The following is a 15,421-nucleotide window of genomic DNA, read 5'->3' as shown; positions in this document are numbered from 1 at the left end:
AGTGCGCCTCCCCCAAGCGGAGGATTGTGCGGCCGCTTTGACAGCCCCACAGTACAATGGCTTCACCAGCCAAAAAACTTCCGAATAGGTCATTAAAGACCACGAATGCGGATAGACGAGTTTGGTATAAAATTATCATTGATGCAGGCTTAGTGGCCATATACCCCCGCACTAGGGGCTCCATGCATATACAATAAGAGACAATAAAGCTCAATTTTATATATTTTACTTTATACTTTGTTTATTTTTAACTTTTGTTCGGCACGACCCATTTTCAACTCAGTTCCTCTCTTTTACAGATGAACGTCGTGCGGCGCCCATCCAGGATACGGCACAACGGAGACATAGGCGCAGACGTGCAGTAGGGACCCGTCCTAAGGATTCTTTTTAGATTAAGACCCTGCGTAAACCTTTTTTACTGTCTCTTGTTGCTACATATCCCCTGGTTTTCTCTGATATAACCAAGGAGGAGGCTGGCGTCTTCGCATGTGGCCACGTCATAATTTTTGCGCGTACCTGGACACTAGGGGCTTTTTAATAAAGAGTGTTGTTTCGCCCGCACTCATAAAGACCGAACACCTTAGGGAGTGTTCGGCGTCGCGAGTTTTGGCATTATATGCATCAACTCCGAATCATGTCTTTGGTCAAATGTTGGGTTGCCCGGCTCCTGAGTTCGGCTACCTTACGTTCCGCTCTATCGGCTAAGGTAGCACCAGGAGAACTACTGCGATTGTGCCCCGGTTCGGCCGGGCGAGCACCTCAGTAGAGAAAGCCAAAAAGTGACTGTCATGATGTAGCGTGAGACTGGTCAGCCAATCGATGACCTATCGGAATCTATAGGATTCCTCCGCTTTAATGAAGGGCCGTTTCCTGGCCAGGCACATACGCGCCCCGAACCCGGGCAAGCGCAGTCGCCACCAAGGGGCTACCTAAATAGTCTCACTGTCAAGCTCCTATGGCTAAGTGAAAGTGTTAAAGCATTATAGTCCGGTTTCCTAGCCCGCTGTGCTATCACCTCCTTTGTAGGACCAAGACGTTGGATTAAGTGTGAAAATGCGTCTTCTGCGAGCACCCCCGCACTATGTGCGTGGGGGCTGAAGCCAACGACTGCCATCTTTCAGATTTTGTATATATATATATATATATATATATATATATATATATATATATATCTTAAAACGGCCGCACAGGAGGTGTTCTCAATACTTGAAGGCACAAGTATAAAAGGCCACTACAATTTATCAAAATATTGCTTTATAATTACATATGCTATCATAAAATAGCATCCTTCGAGCATTGCGTCTCTATTACACGAGCGCCTTCAAGGACTTCCTGAAAATATTGCTCGGAGGGTACTCGGCTTTCGCCCGAATCTCGGGACGCAACAACGGTGGTCTCCATCTCTGCCCAGTATGTCTTGACACGGGCAAGAGCCATCCGTGCGCCCTCTATGCATGCTGACCTCTTCATCGCATTGATACGCGGCACCGCATCAAGGAATTGCTGCACCAAGCTGAAATAACTCTTCGGCTCCGATCTCCCCGGCCACAGATGACCCATGACGTACTTCATGCCGAGTCCGGACAACCTATTCAGTTCGGCCCATTGAGCCAAACGATCGTCCACTGCCAGTGGACGCTCTGGATTGTGGAACTGCGACCAGAAAAGCTTTTCCACTTCGCGATCTTTTTGATCTCGAAAGTGTTCGGTCGCATCAGCAGCACTTGCTGCCAAATCCAGATAGGTGTCCTCCACACTCCACATCCGGTCCAACGGAGCAAACTTCGGATCACAAAACTTCCTCTGCAGCATAAAGGGTTTTCCAGCCGCAATCTGTTCGGCCTGACGTAGCTCCTCCTTCGCAGCTCTCATCGCAGAGCGAGCGTCCTTGGCATCGGCAACGGTGCTCTCTAAGTCCATCTGTCTTGCCCGGTCTTCTTTCTCAAAAAGTTTGCAACGGTCTGCAGCGCTCTTTAACTTCACGGCCATCTCGGCCATCTCCTCCTTGCTTCGGCAATGAGCAACCTGTTCGGCTCTCAGCTCTTCAAGGGCTTTCTCGGCAGCCGCATCGCTTTTTCTGGCTTGTTCCTTAGCTCGGGTAAGTTCTGTCCTAAGACTCTCCACGGCGGCCGCACCATCTGCGTCAAGCACACACACTGTAAGACACTGGCATGAAGCTCCTCTTACCTGATGCCCCCCGCGGAATTACATACCTTGAGCCTCATCAAGCCGCTTGTTGACAAGCGCGATGTCGGCATCTGCCACGTCCAGTTGCCGCTTTAGTTCGGCAAAATCATCAGTTCGGCTCGATTCCGGACACCTCGCCACCTACATTCAAAGGCGACACCTTAGACCTGGGATTATGATCCTCTGCATGCCGTCATTTCTTGACAACGCGCAGAGTCTCAGGGGCTACCATCCACACAGGGCGCATCTTACTTATGCGCAACTGACAAAAGTGTACATTATCTAATGTACCTCAAAACCCGTCAGTAAACTTTGGACGGCCTCATGCAATCCGCTTTCTGCGGATGAAATCCTTTCAATCACCGTGCCCATCAATGCACGGTGCTCCTCTGAGATAAAAGCTCGCCCCAGCAGAATATTTAGCTCCTCCGGCCGAGCACCAGACGGTGCCGGACTTGTCCTATGGCGTCTTTCGAAGGCCGGACGCGGAGAACCTTGGGGGGCCACACAGCTATCTTCCGCCCCTGCCGGATTCGGAGAAACCCTTCGCGACGACACCTCAGGGTCGCCCACCTCGCTAGGCGGTACGGCAGGGGGAGGCGTCCCGCTCTCCATCATCTCCGAAAGAAGATCCCCCGAAGACGAGCTCTGCTGAGAAGGGCTGAGGTCCGAGCTGCAAGGTAATATTTCGGTTAATCTTCTCAGATATCAATCAAGGATTTCTTTCATCCCTCAAAAGGAAAATCTTTCTCTACTTACGGCTCGCTGGAGGGCTGATCCCTTTGAGGGCGTGGCTCGGCCGAGGAACTCCCCGGCGTCGGACCCTCTGACGAGGATTTTTCCCCCCGCTTCGAGGCCATGGTCTCCGGGTCGTCAGAGGCGGCCCTCTTCTTCCCCTTGGGAGAGGAATTGTCGGTTCCTCCCTTCGGAGCAGCCTCCTTCGAGGGGGCCATAGTTTCCTTGTCCTCCCCCTTACTTCCCTCCAAAGGCATTATCTTCAACATCCTAACAAGCATGGGATCCGACCTGGTTTCGGGAAAGGGAGCCGGACACCTGATCAGCTTTGCCTTCGCTATCCACTCCTGTTTAAAAGGACAGCTCTTTTAGGGGCAAGTTTATGACAATTATACGGATAGCAGGTCCGGGCACAAGGTTACTTACTTGAGTATCCGGGCGATTGCAGCTTAGGCCTGCGTCCTCGGTCAAACCCGGACACATTGCTGGTGATCCGAAGAACAGTTTATACATCTCCACGGGCGTTGCGCCCATGAAATGTTGGAGAGCTCGCGGTCCCTCTGGATTAAACTCCCACAGGCGAAGGGAGCGATGTTTGCCGGGCAATATTCGGCGAATCAGCATGACCTGCGTCACCTTGACCAGGCTGAGGTCTCCTTCTAAGAGATCCCTAATGCGGCCCTGCAGCCAGGGCACGTCTTTGGGTAACCCCCAATCTAACCCTTTGTTGACCCATGACGCTAGCCGTGGTGGGGGACCCGAGCGAAAGGCAGGAGGCGCCACCCACTTGGTGCCCCTGGGAGCGGTGATATAGAACCACTCCCGTTGCCACAAGCCAAGCTCCTCTTGAAAAGAGCCCTCGGGCCATGGAGCATTAGCATTCTTGCTTATAATAGCGCCTCCGCACTCTGCGTGCCATCCCTCGATCATCTTCGGCTCCACTTTAAAGGTCTTGAGCCATAATCCGAAGTGAGGGGTAACACGGAGGAACGCTTCGCACACGACAATGAATGAGGAGATATGGAGAATGGACTCCGGAGCTAAGTCGTGGAATTCCAGCCCGTAATAAAATAGCAGCCCCCTCACAAAGGGATCCATTGGGAAGCCTAACCCTCGAAGGAAGTGAGACATGAACACCACGCTCTCACCGGGCTGGGGACTGGGAATGGCCTGCCCTTGACCAGGCAACCTATGCGAAATTTCGCCGGTCAAGAACTTAGCCTCTCTCAGCTTTAGCACGTCCTCCTCCGTGACGGAGGAGGGCGTCCATCATCCTTGAAGGTCAGAACCGGACATTGTCGAAGGTCCGAAGCGCCTGGAATCTAGAGCCTAGGGTGTTGGAACTCGAGGCGACGGGCGAACTCGTTTGAGATTGGAAAAAGGAGTAAGGCCTTGGTCTCTTTATAAGAGGTTGAATACCAAGAGCCCTCCCCGTAACTGTTTGGGACTCGCCTTTAATCGAGGAAACGTGCTAACGGGCACGATTGGGTTACCCACGTCCTTATTGATGAGAATCCCGTAAAAGGGGGGACACGATCTCTGCTTTGACAAGACGTGCCACGGAAACCGCCTCGCAAAGCGTGCTGAGGTGGAAAAGTAAAAACGATTCGAGTAAAAGACTTGGCCGTAGTGTAATGACACACTGCGAAGTACGTCAGCAGATTTGATTTGTGTTAATATTATTCTCTCTATGGCAATATGTGGAAACTTATTTTGCAGAGCCGGACACTATCCTTGGTGTTTAAAATCTTCTTGAAGAACTTGGAGGAGGAACCCGCCTTGCAATGCCGAAGACAATCTGTGCGCCGGACTCGTCGTCATTGAAGCCTGGTTCAGGGGCTACTGAGGGAGTCCTGGATTAGGGGGTGTTCGGGTAGCCGGACTATACCTTCAGCTGGACTCCAGGACTATGAAGATACAAGATTGAAGACTTCGTCCCGTGTCCGGATGGGACTTTCCTTGGCGTGGAAGGAAAGCTTGGCGATGCGGATATTCAAGATCTCCTACCGTTGTAACTGTCTCTGTGTAACCCTAACCCTATCCGGTGTCTATATAAACCGGAGGGTTTTAGTCCGTAGGACAACTTCATCATACAACAATCATACCATAGGCTAGCTTCTAGGGTTTAGCCTCCTTGATCTCGTGGTAGATCTACTCTTGTACTACCCATATCATCAATATTAATCAAGCAGGAGTAGGGTTTTACCTCCATCGAGAGGGCCCGAACCTGGGTAAAAACATCGTGTCCCTTGTCTCCTGTTACCATCCGGCCTAGACGCACAGTTCGGGACCACCTACCCGAGATCCGCCAGTTTTGACACCGACAATGCTCTTGGCCCATCTGACACGGAACATCGGGACCTTCTCTCTAGTGTAGCTCAGCTCCCAGATCTCCTCGATCCTTCCGTAGTATCTGTCCTTGTCGTTACCGGTGTAGGATTCCATCGTTACCCCGGAGTTTTGATAACCATCGCTCTTCATGTCCTTGTCCTCGGTGTAGAATGTGTAGCCATTGATATCGTACGCCTCATAGGTCATCAGGTTGTGCTCGGCGCCCTGTGACAAGGCGAATATGAGTTGTTCTTCCACGGAAGAATCCTCATGTAAAGGGTATGACAGAAGCTTCTGCATGAACCAACGCGTGAAACATGAGTTGTGCTCTTTTATTATATCTCCGTTCGTCCTCTGTTGGCCTTGGTCATTGTACGTCTTCTCAATAAAGGTCTTGTGCTCTACCACCCAAGGATCGACCACATCTATGTGTTGTAGCATGACTAGGTTTGCTCTTTCAAAGTCGGCGAGTCGAGTCGACATGCATTTCCCGACGACCCTCACGGTGACCCCATCCAGCGAGCCTGCCGAGGTGCCTGTTGACGGGCAGACCAACGGGGTTCTCGATGCCTAGATAATTCATTCAGTAGGAGATGCACTCTTCGGTCAAAAAGCCCCTGGCTATGCTTCCATCTGGACGTGACATGTTGCGAACGTATCCTTTGATGACACCATTCATCCTTTCGAACGGCATCATGCTGTGCAGGAACGTCGGCCCGAGTTGGATGATATCCTCCACGATATGGACCAGCAGATGCACCATAACGTCGAAGAATTCGGGCGGGAAGTACATCTCAAGCTCGCATAGTATCACCACGATCTCTTCTTGTAGCCTTTTGAGTTGCCTCACGCCAACCGACTTCCGAGAGATGACGTCGAAAAAGTTGCATAAGCCAAATAGCGTTTCACGGACGTGCGCGTCCATGATCCCACGGATTGCAACCGGAAGTATCTGCGTCATCAGCACGTGACAGTCGTGAGACTTCATCCCGCTGAACTTCTGCTTCGCTGGGTCTAGGTATCTGCTTATCTTCCCCGCGTAACCGTAAGGAAGTTTTACTCCTACGAGGCAGGTGAAAAACTGCTCGATCTCCTCCTGACTTAGAGTGAAGCACGCGGGAGGGTAGTCATTTCCGGTCTTCTTGGCCTTTTTGCCTTTGCGATGACTTTCTGTGTCCTGCTTCGCCTCATCATCATCATTAGCGTGAAGCTCCTCCCTGATGCCCATTGATTTCAAGTCTGCCCTTGCTTTCGGCCATCTTTGGTCCTCTCTGGCATGTTGAGCAGGGTACCAAGGAGACTCTCACACACGTTCTTCGTGATATGCATGACATCAAGGCTGTGAGGCACACGGTGGATCTTCCAGTACGGCAAGTCCCAGAAAACAGACCTCGTTTTCCATACCTTCAATAGTGGCTCTGGCGCCTTTCGCTTCTTTCCCGGCTCTGGCGCCTTTTGCTTCTTTCCTGGCAGTGGGCAATCTTTCCAATTTTTCAACAGCTCGTCTATTTCCTCGCCGCTCCTCGTACGCGGGCGTCTTCGGGGTTCGGTTTCACCATCGAACAGATCCTCGCGTTTTCTCCACGGGTCATCGTCGCGAAGCCACCTTCGATGTCCCATGAACACGGTTTTTGAAGACCCGGGATCTCTATCTAGCTGGCAATACGGTGTGTCATCCATGCACCTGACGCATCCAGAAAATCCGTGCACCACCTGCCCCGCGAGATATCCGTAACCGAGATAGTCGTGCACCGTCGTGAGCAGTGCGACTCTCATAGGGAAATATTCTTTCTCTGCGGCGTCCCACGTATTGGCTGGCGTTTTCCACAGCGTGTCTAGCTCCTCTTTCAGCAGCCCCAGATACAGATTGATGTCGTTCCCTGGTTGTTTCGGCCCTTCAATTAGCATACTCATGTGAATGTACTTCCTCTTCATGCACAACCAGTGGGGAAGGTTGTACATCCACACAAATACAGGCCAGGTGCTATGTGTGCTTCTCTGGCTGCTAAACGGATTGACTCCATCGGTGCTCGCGCCCAGCATGATGTTCCTTGGATCGTTCCCAAATTCTGGGTCTTCGAAGCTCAACGCTTGCCACTGGATCGCATCCTTAGGGTGACTCAGCATCTTATCTTTTTTATTTATCTCTGGATCATTTCCGTCATCTTCCCACTTCTTCTCCTCCCTATCCGCGTGCCAACGCAGGAACTTTGCTATCTTACGGTCCGCGAAATACCACTGCAGACGAGGAATGATCGGAAAGTACCACACCTCTTTTCGAGGAGCTTTCTTCCTCTTCTTGTATCGAGTGACGCCGCACACTGGACATATGGTAGACTCCGCATGCTCGTCCCAATAAATGATGCAATTGTTCGTGCACACATGGTATTTCACATGCAGTAAATCCAGAGGACAAACGATTTTCTTCGCCTCCTCGAAACTGGTCGGGCACTTGTTCCCCTTGGGAAGACGTTCGTGCTAGAATGACATGTTCTCGTCGAAGCATGCGTCGGTCATTTTGTGTTTTACCTTCATCTCCAGAGCCATGAGCGTTACTTTCAGGCGGGTATCCTCGGGCCCGCATCCTTCATACAATGGAGTAACCGCGTCTATCTCTAGTTGATCCAGCTTGGCTTTCTCTCACTACAGGAATCAGCTAATTTGCCATCTATGGCTGTCTTTGCTGTCAGTTTTTGGTTGGGCCTGACGGCAAAGACAAATTTTGCCGTCAACTGCAGACGGCAAAGAAATGCAGACGGCAAACAGCTCACTTTGCCGTCTGCTAAAAATTTACTGACGGCAAAACAGACTTTGCCATCTACAAAAAAAATACAGATGGCAAAGAGCATGTTTTGCCGTCTACGAAAGAAATACAGACGGCAAAGAGCATATTTTGCCGTCTGTAAAAAAACTGATGACGGCAAAGACATAGTTTGCCGTCTGTAAAAAGAACTGATGACAGCAAAGATATTTTGCCGTTTGTAAAAAAACAGATGACGGAAAAACAAGAAACACATCTCGCGGATCAATCTCTCGGATTGATGAGGTGGCAGGATCTTAGACGCACATCTCACCCACCCCCACCCCACCGGCCGTTCGGTCGATCCCCACCTCACCCCCACGTCCTACCCCACTCCTCGACCGATCTTTTCCCCACCCCACCACGCCCACTTTCTCTGCCTCCCGCTCCCTCCGCCTCCACCGAATCAGCCAGGCTGCCGCCGGCCTCGGCCTCCCGCCGCACCTCTCCGCCGGCCTCGGCCTCCCACCGCACCTCTCCGTCAGGCCGGCTGGCCGTCCGTGCCCACCGCCCGCCGGCCCCGCCCTCCCGCCCGTGCTCCACCGAATCAGCCAGGCCGCTGCCGGCCTTGGCCTCCCGCTGCACCTCTCCGCCGGCCTCGGCCTCCCGCCGCACCTCTCCGTCAGGCCGGCTGGCTGTCCGTGCCCACCGCCCGCAGGACCCGCCCTCCCGCCCGTGCTCCTCGATCTGGAGAGGAGCTCCAGATCCAGAGCACATCGTCGCCTGAGCCACCACCTCGCCGGCCACCACCTAGCGCGCGTCCCTGCCCCTCTCTTCTACCTTCCCGTTCTTCTGTTCTTCCTCCTGCGCCTCACCTCGATCTCCCACTGTCTCTCTGTTCTTTGCATAGGTTGCTGCCGGTCAACTCCAATGATGGATGCCGGATCCATCCGCTGCTGCAAGCCCCGTGCGAACCCCGTCGAGGAGCCACGTGCTCGCCGCCAGCGGCCGCCGCCACTGCTCGCCCCACCGGCTCTCGCAGGGAGCAAGGCTGATTCAAGGGCATTTCTTCTAGACTCTATGTAATTCTTGGCGTTAGTCTTCCTCCTTTGATCTCATCTTCTCGGAAGATCTCTGACACCAATCTTGGTAGTTCAAACAGTGTGAATAGGTAGTACCAACTTTGTACGATGTTCTTGAGAAAGCAAGCAAGTGTAAATCTGTATGTATGATTGAACAAACTAGGATTTTGTGATATTCAAGGGTGGATCTGTATGTATGATTTGTTGTGCAAATCTATCTATAAAGAATGTTATGGAAAATGTTTTGATGTTGACATGTCCTACGATTTTTTTTTAAAATTATAAAAAAAATTGGCGTCTGTAAATTTGGTCGGATGACGGCAAATATTGTGTATTGACTTACGGCAAACCTGCTTCTTTGCCATCTGTTAGAGATTGGTGACGGCAAAGACTTTGCCATCTGCCTGATAAAAAGCTGACGGCAAAGTACTCTTTGCCGACTTTGCCTTTGCCGTAACACTTTGCCGTCAGCCAGGTGACGGCAAAGTCTTTGCCGTCTGTATTTCAGCCTTTGCCGTCTGTACTTGCCTGACGGCAAACTGTCTGATTCCTGTAGTGTCTCGGGCGGCAGCTCTTGCGTTATCCGTCTACTTGAGAAGCAGCTCTTGAATATGAGTGTCCTGCACCCAGCCTCCATCGTCGTCTGCTCCGGCATCTTCATCTTCATGATCATGCCCTTCGTCTTGATCTTCCTCATCATCATGTCCGACATCTTCTACATGATGACTGTGTACAGCATCACCGTCGTGATCATGTCCTGGAGATTCTTTGACTGCTCGCCCGCCCTCGCCGCGGTGGTTGTCTTGCTGCCCTTCCTCATTTCTTGCCTGGCCCCCATGGACGACTTCATAGTCATCTTCATCACCTTGCCACCGATAGCCATCCATGAAACCACGCAAGAGCAAGTGGTCCCGCACCTGCCCGGAATCCGGGTCCGCAATAAGGCTCTTCAACTTGCATCTTCGACACGGACATCTTATCTCCGTCTCGTTCTTTTAAAGCATCTCGGCCTTCGCGGAGCTCAAAAACCTATTCACGATGCCTTCGGTCATCGTGCCGACCATGGTCTCCTGCGGGGTAGAGCAAAATGATATTTTAGAACCAAGAAAATTTTTGGCATGACTTTCCCTAATAATAGGACCAAAAATAATGCATAGTGCCAAAATTCTCGCCGAAACGGAAATGAATCAACATTCCGGCAAAATATTGGCAACTATCGCATTTCAAATACCGGTACCTGCAAACACAAACATATATGCAACACCACAAACATATGCAACACCACAGACATACATAGATTTAGTAAGGCCATAAAAAGTGCATGTGCACGTTGTTGGAGCGAGCTAGGGAGAAAAAAAGTAGATCTACAACATAAATATAGCTTTCCCCTTACTTACCTATCAAAAAAAGGCAATTTAACCACTTAATTTTGATGAATCTATGGTGCAAATGAGGTGAGGAGGAGGAGGCAGCCGACACAAGCTTGGAGGAGGTGGAGAGAATGAAGTGGGGAAAGTGAGTGTGTAGGTGTGGCTGTCCAAAATATCTAGCTGGTCCCAGATTACTAATGGCGCACCACAGACAAATGCGCCATTAGTAGTTTTGCAAAAAAAAAGTGGCGCACTGTGTTGGAGGTGCGCCATTACTAGTTAAACTAGTAATGGCGCACTCTTCCCTGGTGCGCCATTAGAATTTTTGGAAAAACAAATTGTTACTAATGGCGCACCGTGTGTCCGGTGCGCTATTAGTGTCTACCACACTAATGGCGCACCGACTCATGGTGCGCCATTAGTATATAGTAGTGGCGCACCACATGTCTGGTGCGCCATTAGTGGCCATATCATCTATAGCCCTTTTCCTAGTAGTGCACCATGGTGAGCCTCTTGTTCTTATCTTCTTTCTGAAAGAAAAAATTCTTACTTGTATGATTAGGTAGATACTTGTCTAACTTTTCTTACTTTTATTATTGCTTGTTATTATATAGTGCGATGGTTTTGGTATTCGCCCCCCGTGGGCCCTCGTCCTGTCTATGATTCGGAGGTGGTATATATTATCTTTTATAACTATTTGGTTCATTTATTGTTTATGACAATTATGCCGACCAACATGACATAGATTTTATTTATCTAGGAGGTATCTGAACTGGAAATTCCAACCGACCCTATTGTCGAGAGGTTAAATTTAGTTGAAGAAGAAAACAATTACTTGAAGGAAAAATAAAAAAAATTGAGGAGGAGAAGATGATATTGGAGTTGCATGTTGCAGATGTCGTCGATGATCACAAGATCAAGATGGACGCAATGTGTTTGAACATTAGAAAGATTAGAAAATGTGCCACTCATACCGAGGCTTGGTATCATTATGCCGTTGGATCAATTATTACCTTGGTTGCGATTATAATCGCATTTGTTGTTGCATTGAAATGTTTTACATAGTTTCAATGTATGGTTTAATTAGATGCTCTAGAGAGCTATATGTTGTTCAATGAGAACTATGTATGTACTTTGGGTTTAATGTGATGATGAACTTCTATTAATTTGGTCACTTATCTATTCATGATGTTCTGTAATAGTTTTTGACACACTTAATTCTATATAATGCACGCAGATAAACCGGCAATGGATGTACGGTGACAGACATACCTCCGAGTACATTAAGGGCGTGCATAATTTCCTCAAAGTGGCTGAGGCAAACAAGCAGAATGGTTTTATGTGCTGTCCATGCCCTAGCTGTGGGAATACGAAGTCTTACTCTGACTCAAAAACCCTTCACACCCACCTGCTTTATAAGGGTTTCATGCCACACTATAATGTTTGGACCAAGCACGGAGAGATAGGGGTTATGATGGAAGACAGCGAAGAAGAAGAGGATGATGGCAACTATGTGCCCCCTGAATACGGTGATGCTGCAACGGGGGAAGCTGAAGATCAAAAGGAACCAGACGATGTGCCCGATGATGATCTCCGCCGGGTCATTGTTGATGCAAGGAGATAGTGCAAAAGTGAAAAGGAGAAGCTGAAGTTCGATCGCATGTTAGAGGATCATAAAAAAGGGTTGTACCCCTGCGAAGATGGAAACACAAAGCTCGGTACCGTACTGGAATTGCTGCAGTGGAAGGCAGTGAATGTTGTTCCTGACAAAGGATTTTAGAAGCTACTGAAAATATTGAAGAAGAAGCTTCCAAAGGATAACGAATTTCCCGACAGTACGTACGCAAAAAAGAAGGTCGTATGCCCTCTAGGATTGGAGGTGCAGAAGATACATGCATGCCCTAATGACTGCATCCTCTACCGCGGTGCGTACGAGGATTTGAACGCATGCCCGGTATGCGGTGCATTGCGGTATAAGATCAGACGAGATGGCCCTGGTGATGTTGACGGCGAGCCCCCCAGGAAGAGGGTTCCTGCGAAGGTGATGTGGTATGCTCCTATAATACCACGGTTGAAACGATGTTCAGAAACAAAGAGCAGGCCAAGTTGATGCGAACATGTTCGCCGCCCAATTCCACTCCCGCGCCAACAATTGCCGCATCGCCCTGTCAAACGCCCAAAAAGGCTCACAGAGTACAACTACTTAATTCGGTCAGATCCGAGCCCTCTTTGATGACCTCGCTGCAGCTGGCAAACCCATCAAGGACAAGGAGCCTCTCTCCTTCATCATCGGGGGGCTTGATATGGATTATTAGCCCCTCATCTCAGCGTTGGATGTCTACTTGGATCCTCTGACCGTGGATGATCTCTTCGGCATGGTCTTGAATTTTGACCAACGAGTCGAGATGTTCCAAGGAATGGGGGCAGGTGCCTTCAAACCCTCTGCCAATCTCGCTGCCAGAGGTCGTGGTGGGTCTCCAAGGGCTGGCGCAAGGGTTGTGGTCACGGCGGCGCCTATGGTGGTAACAACAGCGGCGACAACTACAACACTGGAGGCAACAACAATTACAACACCGGTGGCAGCGGGCGGTGGTGCTGGCGGTGGTGGCCACAACCACAACAACAACTACTACTACTACTCCGGCAATAACCAGCGCCCTTCCTACAACAACAATAGGGGTCGTCCATTTCAAGGTTATGATGAGTATGAAAATAAATGTCAAATTTGCAAAAAAAAACCACATTGCAATGGATTGTGATTGATGCTGTGCCGAGAACAATTCCTAACGCAAGAAAGTTGCAGCAGCTGCAAATACATCTTATGGAGTTGATACCAGTTGGTACGTTGACTCTGGAGCCACAAATCACATCATCAATGAGATTAAAAAGGTGACCCTGCACGAGAAGTGCCGTAGCCATGATCAAGTCCACAACGTAAACGGTGAAGGTATGAAGATAGATCATGTTGGTCATGCAATTGTCAAAACCTCTCATCGGAATATTCATCTTAGAGATATCTTACATGTCCCACAAACCGAGAAAAAACTTCTTTCTGTTCATCAAATTGCCATAGATAAAAAAGTTTTTCTCGAGTTCCCCCCCCCCCTACTTCTTTTTGATTTGTGATCAGGCCGCGGGGAAAATTCACTACCGCGGTAGATGTGTGCATGGGCTCTACCCGTTGATTCCTCAGTTTAGAAGCTTCAACAAACAAGTGTGTGGTGTCATTAAAATTTCATCGGAACAGTGGCATGCGCAATTAGGACATCCTTCTTCTGTTATTTTTCAACAAGTGCTTAGAAATAATCAAATCCCATGTGTTGGTGAGCATAGTCTTGAAATTGTTTCTTATTCTTGTGCGAAAATGAAAGCTTATCAATTACCATATCCTGTTTCCACTAGTATTTCTACCAAGCCATTACAACTTGTTTTTTCTGACGTATATGGTCTAGCTCCTTTCGCTGGTAGACATACTTACTACGTTAGTTTTATAGATGACTACAGTAAATTCACATGGATCAACCTTCTTAAAAAAATGTTCTGACATTTTTCAAGTTTATCATAATTTTCAAGCACTTGTTGAACGCCAATTTGGCACTAAAATCCTTGTCGTCCAATCTAATTGGGGTGGTGAATACGAGAAGTTAAACTCGTTTATTCAAAAATTGGGTGTTTTGCATCATGTTTCATGCCCTCATGCCCACCAACAAAACGGATATGTCAAGCGCAATCATAGGCATATAGTTGAGGTAGGACTTGCCCTCCTAGCAGTTGCCTCCATGCCTCCCAAATTTTGTAATGAGGCATTTCTTACTGCAGTTCGGCTCATCAATATGTTACCCAGTAGTGTCATCAACAATGAAACACCCATGCAACGACCCCATACTCGACCAAACTATAACTCTCTTCATGTCTTTGGATGTGCTTGTTGGCTTAATCTTCGTCCCTATAATACTCGCAAACTCATGTTTCACATTCAAACAATGTGTTTTCTTGGGTTATAGTGCACAACACAAAGATGTCAAGTGCCTTGATGTTCCTAAAGGCCGAGTATATATTTCTCATGATGTGGTCTTCGATGAAACTATCTTCCCTTTTGCTCATGTACATCCTAACACCAGTGCCCTACTTCGCCAAGAAATACTTCTACTACCACCTCATCTGTCCGGTTATCATCAAGGGAATGACAATTGTACTAACCACTTGACTAACTTTTCAAACCGTGCAAATGAGATTTGTGATGACGCAGACTCAAGTAGTGAAGCAACATAAAACAATTCGACGTCAAATGGTGAAGAAAATAGCCAAAAGGGCCCATATTTCATGTGTCCCCCGCTATGTGACAGGGTTGCTCCCGAATCTACCTCGGGATCGGCGATGTCAGCGCAGGCGCAATCCGCTCCTGGATCGAAGTGCCACAACACCGAATACATGCCAAAAGCAACTGATCGCCAACCCCCGCCTGCCATGTCCTCGCCTGGGGTACCGTCATCCACGCACGTCTCGCCATCAGGGGACCAGCCGACCATGCGGTTTTGCCCGGACCCACAGGTCTATGTCAAGCGGACGGTGCACCAGCCCCTGTAGGCGTGGGATCACAGCCTGATCCAGCTGGCCTGCCTGGATTTTCTGCGCCATATACGTAGGCTTCGCCCACATATATGGCCACAGAAGATCCAGCTGGTGCAGTTGTCACAACAACAACCTTGGGATTGCCTGGATCCTCTGTCCAGGAGCAGTCTATAGGATTTTCTGCGCCTGCACCTGGATCATTTACCATAGTCCAACAACATACTTCACCGCCATATACAAGACTTCGAACATGGGTAATTCAACCTGTAAAATATAAAGTTAAATTTGGCTTGGTGTGTTCAACAGGAGAACCTAGTACTTTTCAAGAAGCATTTGTGGATCCCAAGTGGACAAAAGCTATGGAGGAAGAGTTCCAAGCACTTCAGAAAGCAAGACATGGCACC

Source organism: Triticum urartu, chromosome 7A (genome assembly GCF_056163025.1).
Source record: "Triticum urartu cultivar PI428250 chromosome 7A, HENAU_Tu73, whole genome shotgun sequence".
Taxonomy (NCBI): domain Eukaryota; kingdom Viridiplantae; phylum Streptophyta; class Magnoliopsida; order Poales; family Poaceae; genus Triticum; species Triticum urartu.
Note: the sequence above shows the minus strand (reverse complement) of the source record.